This window comes from Gnatocerus cornutus, chromosome 7 (assembly GCF_029298725.1).
Source record: "Gnatocerus cornutus isolate USDA-ARS CGAHR chromosome 7, icGnaCorn1.1, whole genome shotgun sequence".
Classification (NCBI taxonomy): domain Eukaryota; kingdom Metazoa; phylum Arthropoda; class Insecta; order Coleoptera; family Tenebrionidae; genus Gnatocerus; species Gnatocerus cornutus.
The window spans coordinates 8,336,056-8,349,298 of record NC_142239.1 but is presented as its reverse complement, the minus strand read 5'-3'; the positions used below and the strand labels follow the sequence as shown (position 1 = coordinate 8,349,298).

The 13,243-nt window shown below is 33.7% G+C and overlaps 1 protein-coding gene across 1 annotated transcript in view; it reads right to left on the bottom strand.

The window, feature by feature from the left end:
- Positions 1-11,008, bottom strand: part of LOC148170701 (uncharacterized) — a 44,524-nt gene extending 33,516 nt beyond the window's left edge. The window contains exon 1 of the mRNA XM_088041907.1: positions 10,799-11,008. The gene's annotated coding sequence lies outside the window, so the exon portion shown is untranslated. The remainder of the gene's footprint in view (positions 1-10,798) is intronic.
- Positions 11,009-13,243: the final 2,235 nt, after the last annotated feature.

Sequence of the window (13,243 nt, the reverse complement as noted above, 5' to 3'; positions counted from 1 at the left end):
TTAAAATGACCGCGCCTTCATGTTGATAATGTGTATGGGGTCTGAAACTGAAACTGACGATGAACCACTAATAAACTATAAAAACTCAAACCAGCTACTAACATCATCTCTACCTTTTGCCGAAGTTTGCGAAAAGACACGCACACTTGAAGACACACAACAACCTTCAACATCTGGGTTAAAAAATAAATTTAACAATGGCGATTTTGTCTTGGTGAGACTTATGCATAAAGCCACAGAATATCGTTACGTAGCTATGTGCACAGGGATTGAAGAAGATAATGAAGTTCAAGTAATTTTCTGCAAAATCTCGGACAACACTGGTAAAAATTTTAGGATTAATGGCAACGACATTTCTTTCGTCGCATGGGATCAGATCATATAAGACATACCATCCCCCAACTCAAAAATGAAAGAGCAGCGTATTTATTATGCATTTGACCAAAGAATTAACGTCTTTGAACGGGCGTGATCTCATTTGTTCCTTTTTAAAATATTTTATTTCTTTAAATGGAAGTTCTAATTTATGTTAATTATTTCTTATGTTTTAACAGAGCATTCATGCTCTATATTTTTATATAACTACTTGTCAATAGGAAAAAATATTGTGATTTTTCTGAATAGATACTAAGTAATTTTGTTTATATTATAATAAATTGGAGTTATGTTGAAAGACTAGTTATGCACCCTAAGACAATAGACCCCTTGTATTCTATTTATAACTTGTTTACCCACTTGTTTACCCAGAATTGTATTATTCATCATTATTCTTTTTATTATTTTTATTATTAATTATTATTTCGCAATCTCTTGCAATATTTTAGATTATAAATAGGAACCCCTTCCAATAAGATTTCAGTTTGCTCCTAGTTGCTCTTAATTGATCTTAGTTGATCTAATGTATTCATCTTAAATGTAAACTCAGTTAATAATTTATAATTCTATAAACTTAGCCTTGTGTTTGTGAAATTATTGTTATTAACTCAATAAAAGTGTTTTTTTAAAGACTTTCACTTAAATCAAAAAGTTAATTGGCGCAGTCGGTAGGATCCGTCGAAAGTGAACTTTGCAAAAATCGCTTTGTCTTTCAAGCATCGAAAGTGTTCTCTTTTCGTTTCAACGATTAATCGACAAAAGAATCCAAAAACTCGCTTGGAAGTGTCTCTTCAAACATCGAGAAAACATCATCCAACAACTCCAGGGTCTTCAACTACCTATTGGAAAATCAAGTCCAGGGTCCGAAATCACCTATTGGCAACCTAGTTTTTAAGAAATCAAATCAAGAATCAAGAATCAAAGAAACCAAGAAACAAAGAAATCAATTCAAAGAAATGAAACCTTCCTTAATGTAAGTCCTTTTCAACCTTTTAGTCATAAGCAAACAGTAATTTCGACAATTAAAATTCATGAATGATATTGACGATTTAGTTAATAATTTAGAAAATTTTAATCTTCAAGATTCAAACGATAGTGATAGTTTTAGCTCTAGCGATAGTGATAACGAACAATTCCGAAATAATATTGAAATGGCGCAAAACATTCAATTACTTAAATACCAACCTGATAACATTCCTAATTTTGATGGAAATCCTCGTCAACTACAAAGATTTCTGAATTCATGTAGAAACTTCTACACAGCATTTAGAGATGTTCAAAATCCACAAGCAGCCATCAATGTATGACTAATTGACACAATACTTTCAAAACTTTCTGGAAGAGCAGCAGATCTCATCGCCTCACGATCAGAACTAAATACTTTTGACTTAATAAACGAAGCTCTAATTAACACCTTCTCAGATCAAAGAAGTATTGATTGCATTGTCCAAGATCTAATTTCCCTAAAACGACAAAAATCCGAAACACCTATTCAATTTGGAGTCAGAATTCAAGACGTAAGAAGTCTATTATTCTCTAAATTACAACCCCGACGAAGACATCTAACTCCGAAACCCCGTTTCTTCGACTTCGGCAGGGAGGAGTTATGCACCCTAAGACAATAGACCCCTTGTATTCTATTTATAACTTGTTTACCCACTTGTTTACCCAGAATTGTATTATTCATCATTATTCTTTTTATTATTTTTATTATTAATTATTATTTCGCAATCTCTTGCAATATTTTAGATTATAAATAGGAACCCCTTCCAATAAGATTTCAGTTTGCTCCTAGTTGCTCTTAATTGATATTAGTTGATCTTAATTGATCTTAGTTGATCTAATGTATTCATCTTAAATGTAAACTCAGTTAATAATTTATAATTCTATAAACTTAGCCTTGTGTTTGTGAAATTATTGTTATTAACTCAATAAAAGTGTTTTTTTAAAGACTTTCACTTAAATCAAAAAGTTAATTGGCGCAGTCGGTAGGATCCGTCGAAAGTGAACTTTGCAAAAATCGCTTTGTCTTTCAAGCATCGAAAGTGTTCTCTTTTCGTTTCAACGATTAATCGACAAAAGAATCCAAAAACTCGCTTGGAAGTGTCTCTTCAAACATCGAGAAAACATCATCCAACAACTCCAGGGTCTTCAACTACCTATTGGAAAATCAAGTCCAGGGTCCGAAATCACCTATTGGCAACCTAGTTTTTAAGAAATCAAATCAAGAATCAAGAATCAAAGAAACCAAGAAACAAAGAAATCAATTCAAAGAAATGAAACCTTCCTTAATGTAAGTCCTTTTCAACCTTTTAGTCATAAGCAAACAGTAATTTCGACAATTAAAATTCATGAATGATATTGACGATTTAGTTAATAATTTAGAAAATTTTAATCTTCAAGATTCAAACGATAGTGATAGTTTTAGCTCTAGCGATAGTGATAACGAACAATTCCGAAATAATATTGAAATGGCGCAAAACATTCAATTACTTAAATACCAACCTGATAACATTCCTAATTTTGATGGAAATCCTCGTCAACTACAAAGATTTCTGAATTCATGTAGAAACTTCTACACAGCATTTAGAGATGTTCAAAATCCACAAGCAGCCATCAATGTATGACTAATTGACACAATACTTTCAAAACTTTCTGGAAGAGCAGCAGATCTCATCGCCTCACGATCAGAACTAAATACTTTTGACTTAATAAACGAAGCTCTAATTAACACCTTCTCAGATCAAAGAAGTATTGATTGCATTGTCCAAGATCTAATTTCCCTAAAACGACAAAAATCCGAAACACCTATTCAATTTGGAGTCAGAATTCAAGACGTAAGAAGTCTATTATTCTCTAAATTACAACCCCGACGAAGACATCTAACTCCGAAACCCCGTTTCTTCGACTTCGGCAGGGAGGAGTTATGCACCCTAAGACAATAGACCCCTTGTATTCTATTTATAACTTGTTTACCCACTTGTTTACCCAGAATTGTATTATTCATCATTATTCTTTTTATTATTTTTATTATTAATTATTATTTCGCAATCTCTTGCAATATTTTAGATTATAAATAGGAACCCCTTCCAATAAGATTTCAGTTTGCTCCTAGTTGCTCTTAATTGATCTTAGTTGATCTAATGTATTCATCTTAAGTGTAAACTCAGTTAATAATTTATAATTCTATAAACTTAGCCTTGTGTTTGTGAAATTATTGTTATTAACTCAATAAAAGTGTTTTTTTAAAGACTTTCACTTAAATCAAAAAGTTAATTGACTGTTAATTAAAGTCTGAACTGATACTTGTAAAGTATGACAAAAACTTTAATAAGTAAAGTTGTTTTTTGTGAATAATATTGTTTTCTTTTTCAATGTATATTTCCCCTGTCAGGTAAAGTATCCTACCCTGGCCTTCATGTCTCTACACTGGACCCTGTATCTCTCCTGGTAGTAGGGGAGCCCAAGCGGGGATTTCGGGATTTACTAAAGCGTGGCAGATTAATATACAGGGAGAATCCTTGTACCCGGTTAAGTACTTCCACCAAACATGAGCTCCATATATATAGCCGCTCGTCAAGGATAAAGGATCAGATTAGTAAAAAAAAATTGATCATCTAAAATTCTCGAGCTCGACAGATTAAGGTAGGACGAGTTAGTTACATAATAAAATGCATATATTCCACTAATCTGACAATTTGAGAGTGACATAAAAAAGGGGGAGAGCTACAAAGTTGTAAAAAAAAAACGTCATCGTGACATTCTCGAGCGTGGCTGAACTTTTTTTTATTTTGAAGGGAATAATTCAAGGATTACGAAAAACATATAATCTGACGATTTCCACAAGCCGAAGTAATAAAAATTCACCGATAAAGTTTAATGCGTGCAGATACGTGATGCCTATATTCCCCTCTCCGTATTTCTATTCCTCTCTCACTCTTTCTCTATCACTTACTCTTTCACTCTGTCCCCACTCTGGTTTCTGTTGCCATGACGCCATGACAGCTGATCACGCAGACTCGTTCGTGGCATGTTATTGTTTACAACGTATTTCCAACATTTTTGCTGATTTTGTGATTTTTATCAAAGTTATGTGAATTAAAGTTGATAAATATTCACTATGAGTGATATTAATATAAAGTGTGTATTTTGTGGTGAAACTACTTTACAAAAAACAATTAAATTTACATTAGAAACATTACAAAAATGTATAAAGATTTTAGAATATCGTCGGAGCAAACCGGTTCTCCGAAAATCCCGAACAACATACGATAATCATGAACTTTTCATTGAATCTTCATTAGATAAAGTTTATCACGCACAGTGTTATAAATTATTTTCAGCAATAAAAATACCGCCTGACTTTCAGTATTTACAAAAAACGCAAAGTGTGGTAGAAAATGCCAAGGCATCGGAAGTTACCGGAAATAGCTCCGACTCACATGCTTCTGTTTCTGGAGAGTGCTCTAAATCACATGCTACTGTTGATTCATCCACATCTACTGAGACCGTTGGTACATCGACAGACGAGTAAGTGCTAATATGATTTAATGTAGTAAATATTTCAATAAATTTTTTTTTTTAAAACATTTATTTATTAAATTTGTAGACAAAAAAAAATTATTTTAAAAAAACAATATTGATGATTTCTTGCATTCATAAAACTTATGATATTAGATATAAATTATTATTAGATATTAAAGGATCTATTATTTTAATATCATGTTATAATCATCACCTTTCTTATATTATTAAAAAATTTGCAGAGTGGGAAAATACATTCAAGAAGACTTTGAGAATGTCAATGATTCATACAACACAGATGAGCCTGTCGCTCATAACGATTCAGCATCCCAAACGTGCTTCATTTGCGAAAAACAGCGTAAGCGGCATCATGGTCGTGAAGTTCGCTTAGCTATCAATAGATTAAAAACTATAGAGAGTTTAAAAGACGCGGCCACGGAACAAAATGATATATCGATGTTGGAAAAGCTTAGTTCTTTCTCTGATAATTCCAAAATTCCTTATCATAAATGTTGCAAGGATCAATACTTACGAGACATTTATAAAAATGAAAATAGCGAATTCCTAAGGAAAAAAAAGATTTGCAATACTGCGTATACTATTCTTTGTGATATGCTTGAAGAAAGAGTGGTTAAAAATAATGAATGCATGTTTTTTGATTACATAAAAAATGAATATCAAAAATTGCTAGAACAGCAATGCAGTTCATTGTCCGATTCTATTACTATTTCTTCGTTCTCGGACCGTCACTTGGAAAGAAAATTAATGGAAACTTTTGACAAGAAGATTAAGATAATTTACGCCGAGAAGAAAAAATTTCTTGCTCCATTTTCCGCCACTCTTTTGACCTACAAGGATTTATTTAAAACGATGGCAGAAAAAGAAACAATTCGTTCAGTCGCAACACAACTTCGCGAAGAAATCCTTAACTCAACCAGAAGAGAACTGTCTGAGAATTGTACGGCTGAAGATTTAATAATGGGAGAATGCGATTACGTGCCAGAGCTCCCCTTACTTGTATTTTGGAATCATTCATTTGGGGTGATGTTTCTCATATATCAGAAAAAGCACGTGAAAACAGAAAAAACAAGAACGATCTTTCTATTTTTTCCATTGGACAAGATCTGATTTACGCAGCTTTTGGTCACAAAATTAAAACATCTAAGCACGTTACCCTAGGTCTGGCTGTAAAAAGCTTATGTAACAGTAAGAAAGTTGTGAACATACTTTCAAAATATGGACACTGTTGTTCGTACACAACTTTAGAAGAGCTGGAGACTGAGCTGACATTTTCAACGGTAAATAGTGCTCACGTATGTCCTGAAGATATTCTGCGTCGCCCGGACTTAAATACTGGTGTCGCATTCGACAATTTTGACCGCTTCGTTGAAACCCTTAATGGCAAAGATACTCTGCATGATACGGTGGGAATAATTTTTCAGGATCTCGTGCAAAATCCGGATCCGGTGTCTGTAGAATCTTCTAGCCCTAGTGAACATGAAAATTCAACAATCGATGGAATTGTGCGTGGTAGTTTTTCTGAATCGTCTGTTACCATCGCTAAAACAAAAAGCCGGAAACGCAGGGCTTTTGAAGAAGTAACTTTTGAAATGCATCCATTCACCAAGAAATTAAAAATTACCACCTGGAGTCAGCTAGAACTCTCTGAGCTTAATAAAGCTCCAGACAGTTTGAGTATGTCGAAACAGCTAGACGTTACGTGGATGTTATTACATAAGTATAAAATATCGGATGTTCCAATGTGGGTCGGATTTCACAGCAAGATTTTGATAGACGATTCACGAGTTCAAAAAGTGTCATATCTTACTCCCATAAATGAATCTCCCACCAACAATTCAACTGTCTTGAAAACTTTAGAATTGAGCCAGGATATCGCAAATGAATGTCAAGCTCCCTACATTCAGATCACCTATGATCTCGCTATTGCTCGCGCTAGTTATTGTATTCAAGCTCAAGAATCTCCAAGATTTAACAACATTTTTATTCATTTAGGGGCCTTCCATATTGAAATGGCTTTTTTCAAGGCAGTTGGCACTTTTATTGAAGACTGTGGACTGAGCAATATCATGACTGAATGTGAATTAATCGCTAGTGGTTCAGTTTCAGGTTTTATTAGCGGAAAAAATTACAACAGATGTAAACGGTTACATTCTCTCGTGGCATTAGCATTACAACAATTACATTTCGAGGCATTTTTGGAAAACAAACAATTGGCAGTTGAGGAATCAGTGTTAGAATATCTCACCACATTTTTGGCTCATAAAGATGTCTCTCCACAAGTTCAGCATGCAGAAACACAACTTCTCATTCAATCTTATGAGGAATATACAGAAGACACATTAGATGGCAAACACGGTAAAACAGCACAATTTTACGCTATGTACATCGATTTCGTAAATCTTTACCACTTATTCATTAAAAGTATTAGAATTGGAGATATAGATTTGTACTTATATACCATGGCAAAAATCGTCAGCTTATTTTTCTATTTCAATCAACCCAACTATAGTCGATGGCTAGTGTACTACATTAATTTGCTGCAACACGTAGATAACACTCACCCAGGTCTCCGAACTGAAATGGCTAAGGGTTCGTTTGGAATCAGAAGAACTGTCAAGCCTTTTTCACGAATTCGTGTGGATTTAACGTTAGAGCAAACGATAAATGGTGATGCTGCTCGTCGTCTTACTGGAATAGTTAACCTTACAAATTCCATTGCTGCTAGACAACGTTGGGCTAAAAATCATGGGGCGCGAACAAGAATCATATCCCATGTACTTACGCGTGCAGGACTTGACAAAGACTACCATGATATTGCTGCTGATCTACATCCAGATAGAATGAAAAAACAACACATCCAAACTGAAGCTTTTTCGAACAGTGTCCTGCAGACTATTAATCCATTTTCTTCTTCAATGGATAAAGATCAGTTGTTTAACATTTCAACAGGGCAAGCTGCCCCTTTAGAAATTACCAACTATTTGCTAAAGACAATGTCTGGCGGAACATTTCAGCGAGATCAATTTATAATAGAATGCAATTTAAATTCAGACAGGTTTCACCAGCCACTAAAAAAAAATACGGTGCTGACTTTTGCAAGCCTTAAGAAGAAAAGAAAAGTGAAAATCGGTGGTAAAGTGCACGAAGTAAAATTGCAGAGGGATTTATTTGGTCGATTATTAGCTTTATCTCTTGACACGAGTATAGATCTGGAAAAAATACTTTGTTTTCCTATAACTCCGATGCCGTTATCACTGTGCCATATAGATGGGTCTATAAACAAGACTGATAAATCAACACTAATTCATGAGTTAGAGAAACAAGTTGAAGATGTGGAGCAACCGCCCTCCCAAGTTGGCCTTGTAATTGTTGATGGCTTCTTTTTTTTAAATACCTTTAAAGAAATACCCCGTAGTTTTGGAGGTAGTTTTCAAAGAAAATATTGCAATGCCTTATAAATAACGCTGCAAGTAGAATTGCCATTGTATTTGATCGCTACTTCACACCCTCCATCAAAGATTATGAGCATTCTCTTCGAGGCAGTCTAAATGATAAAGAATTCCACATCTCCGGTCCTCAACAAATGAGAACAGCAGATTTTACAAAAGATTTGAAAAATATAAAGTTTAAGGAAGCTATTGTCAAGTTTTTGATCGATCATTGGGCGAAGCAGGAGATGGCAGCGATTATTGGTAATAAGGTAATTTACATAATACATGATTTGTGTTATGAATATTCTGTTACTGATAATAAAATAACACGCAACATCAATTATGAGTTGTCATGCTCTGATCACGAAGAAGCAGATACAAAGATAATATATTTTGCTTGTCAACAAAAAGAAAACTCAACTATTACTATCAGAACTTCTGATACCGATATTGTAGTTATCATGTTGGCGAATATGGAACATCTGCAAGCAACAGTAGAAGTCTGGATAGATCTTGGTGTTGGTAATGCGCGTCGATACATCGACGTATCCACTCTACAAAAAATTAGGCCCAAAAATTTCAAAGGCGCTTCCAGCTTTACATGCCTTTACTGGCTGTGATTTTAACCCAGCTTTGTACCGACGAGGGAAAAAGAAACCTTTGCAATTTCTGATGGATTCCGAAATTTTCCAGACAGCATTCCTGGATTTAGGATCAAAGGAGCATAATGTCCAGGATTCTTTTAACATCATACAGTCTTTTACTTGCCACTTGTATGGGCTAAAAAAATTAGACGATGTCAATCAAGCCAGGATTGTCATTTTCAATAAGACATACAAGGTAAAAGATAAATCTCAACCCTTCTCCTTAAGTATTCGGAATTACGACGCGTGCAACTTGCCACCCTGTCAATCAGAGTTACTCCAACAAGTGTTACGCACAAGATTCATTGCATGCTTATGGAGTAATGCCCATAATGCAAACATTATTGATCTTTTACCAACGGAGTATGGATGGAAAGAAGTCGATGGAAAGTACGAAATGGTCTGGTTTGCAGGTGATCAATTGCCGAAAGCATATGAAGATGTAGTCATAACACCTGATATTTTTGAGGATACTCCAGAATTAGGTATATTTTTTCTCCAATAATTAAAAAACACATTATTCATTAAAAAAAATATTATTAAATATTTTAATGATTTTTGTTACAGATACGCAATCTGAGGATGAAATCGAGTCAGAGGAGGAAGATGACTCTACCGATGAAGATGATAATTGAAAAAAAATACTCCAAAAAATTTAATTTCTTATAATTATTTTCTTATAAATACAAGTATTCTATTTAAAAAAACCTACACTTTTTTATTTGCATGCTATTTCTTGTGCTTTTCAATTAATTAAGTTCAACGATTTAAAAAAATTAAAAAAAAATTTGTTTAATTATCAGATTAGGCGAATCCCTTCAGATAATCGTCAGATTATGTAATAGCATGTCTAGGGTATAAAGATAAACGATATATATCTTAATCTGACGCGCTTGAGTATTTCAAAGTAGCGATTTTTTTTTGCACATCCTAATAATGGCTGAGAGTTTGCGTCACATACAAATCGTCAGATTATCATATAAGAGCTTTTTTTTAGGTTCACTTAACATCTCCTTAGAAAATCTGACGCGCTCGATCAAATTTTTTTTTTTTTCATTTTTAACCCTTACAGACGATCACCGCCATCATGGAAACAATCAGATTAACATACATACGTTTTTAAAAATATGTAGGACTGGATGATATCAATATCTGACGCGCTCGAGTATGTCCATGCAACAGTTTTTTTTTACATTTTTGAAAATCTATAGCCGCTCCCCCCACCGATCAAAAGGTATATATTATATGACTTTTTTTTTTTCTTATCATCCAAGCTTCGCAGCCCAGAAAGCTCTATGACGCTCGAGTAAATCCCGATTTAGCATCGTGGGCTCCCCTACTATGGTCCATAAAAACTTTTGTAAAAATAGATTAATTAACTGGCCAACTTAAAACGGTACACAAAATACCTGCTTACATAGGTTTATATCGGAAAAAGGCATTATTTTAAATATTTACATCACGCCATCTTTCTTAATATCAGATGCTCATTTAACGTAGAATGACCCATTTACTATTTGTTAAACACAAACACGTAAAATTGCTTCAATTCAAACGAAATGTCAAACTGTCAAATGGCGAATTTGACAGGTTGACTGACAAGAATAGTTCAGATTAAAGATTTCCCGGTGAAATTTTTCCCTTTACCCGACAGATCATTCTGAACACACTCTAGGTCCATATAACAAAAACTTATTCAGTGAGTTATGTATGACATTTATTGAATCCCCGCATTTCTGTATTTTTGACGTGTTGTCCCGGTACAGCTAAACAAAACGAAAAAACTATTACATAGGTACTTACCGATTACAGAACTGCAAATTTCTTACTATTCTATTCGGATTTTACACTTTACACGCCAGTTTGTCAGTTTAGAACAATAAAAATGTTCCGTTCAGAAACACTAAACACAAAATTACTGTGCAAAATATTCTTAAAGCGTTTATGTTGCACTAATTCTAAAAACTGCGTCCCTCGTGGCGCGTGGTTTTCTCGAACAGCTGTTCTCAATTATTGTGTGAAGTTAGCTGGCAACTAGTTGCAGCAAGCGCTACAGCGTAACTGGCGCCAATCCAGGGGTTCTCAAACAAAAAAAACAAGGTCCAATCATGGTGACGTCACAATGGCTCATATAAATAAAGTCGAAGTAAATGCTAATGCTTCATGCATTTGCTGAAAGTGTAGGTACTACTAGACTCACGAAGAAAATTCTTGAAATGCTACAACATTGTCTGTGTATACAATATGCTAAAAAGAATATATGACTTTCAGAATTTATTAGTCTCAACAAATGTAATCGAAATTTTAAATGGCCTTTTTCTTAACTGCTTAGTTTATTCAAAAAATCGCTTTGAAAACTGTTTTGTACAGCATTGATTGGTCATTCTTTGCGTCTTGATAATTAACAGACAGCTTAAAAAATCCAAAATTATGATTATCTGTGACAAGTTTTTGAATCCAAATTTCAATTATATTTTTCGGTTTTGGTAAAAATATTATTCGGAATTTTTTGTTCCATTTGGGCAGAAGCTGCATCTTATACATTTTATATATTCTTTGACACTCTGTACATATACTGCATACTACTTTACGCACCCTGTATAAGCAAATTTTTTTGTATTTTTTGTTAAAAAAAAGTCTATAGTTCTTTTTTTTTACTTTTTGAATGCGAAACGAAAAAAACTTTAGAAATTTTTTAAACATTTTTTAGACATTGAGTTTCTCCACTGCAGATGGACTTAAATTTTTAGAGAAAGCCTGGCTGCAGCGCCACTATTAAATTTATTAGAGCTATGGATACAAGTTTTGATTTTTTAAATAGCAGGATCCCATTTCAGAAGAGTTATAAGTCACCAATATTTTCAAATAACATTGTTTTTCTTAAAAGTTGCATTTTTCCTTTTTAAACAATCTATTTAACTTTTCTTTAATAAATTTCAACTTAATGTTAAACTTAATTAAACTTCTCCAGTGTATGCCATTGGTTACCGAAACATCAATTTGGAAAGTGACTTCCACTCACACTGAAATGGTTAAATATTTTGGAGCATAAACAAATCGCTTATTCAAATGCATGTACTTTTCAATTGAAAATATTCAAAATTCCTAAGATTTGATTTAAATAATTTAAACTCTGTCTTGTCTAGTGTATTTTTATTTCTTTGCGTTGGTACGCCCTTCCCAAAAGACGATGCACTGCTTTGTATCTAACGAACATCCGCCTTCAGACAGTCACGATTTTTGGTCATTTTGTTTTTTTTAAGTTTGTGGTTTTTCGAGTTTGACGGAACTGGGTTTTAGATCATGTCAGTAATGACAGTAATGCCCAGACTATTGGGGGCTATTCGGGTGTCAATAGATGGCGCTACTAAACTACAAAATAGCGGTTTTAAGGGTGAACAACAGTATCTAACAAGCAACAAAAATTTGCATTTTTGTTTATTTAATATGCCCTACGATGCAGATGAGGTTGTTCAAGGTTGTTGTGGACTTATGCTGGTTCAGATTAATAGTTATTGACGATTTTATTCTGTAATTCGGCTCTGGTTTTAAAAGAAAGTTACATATTTATATAATGGTCACGGAAATGATAGACCTATGGCAATTTATTGTTTTCCAACAATTTTTTTGCAAGTAAAATCCATAAACTAACATCAACGTAGCTGTATTTGGCTTTTTTCAATTTTATATTTTTAGTGCCTGCGTTTTCTGCCAATTTTCAATATCTCATGAAACAAATTGTTACTACAATACTTCTTCCAACATTTAACAGCGTCAATGAGCCTGATTTGTTTAGTTATGTTAACATTTCTTGCAATTTTACTATTGAACAATGACACATTTGACAATTGAAATACTAAACAAAACGACAAATCACTTTTGTCATACGTAGAAAAGGGCCTAGACACAAAGTAAAAGTATTTCAAAGTGTTAATTTGCAAAATTCAACAACGAAAACGGTTCAAAAAACTTTTCAAAGACAGGCCGTTTTTGTTGTTCACCGTTTCGGCGTTTCAGACGAACGACAATAGATGTCGCACCCTTCGCCAATTTTTCCAATACTCAATTTTTTGAAACTTCAGAAAAATGACGTCTAAGATTTCATGTCCGCGGCTGGAGATATTTTAATCCTAAAACACATAAGATCTACTTTTAAATCAGTTTGTTCTGCGCAAATGTTACCACTAATTTTTTTAATAGGATTCAATAGTGGCGCGTTCAACGTTCAACGTTTGAAGCACTCTCCTA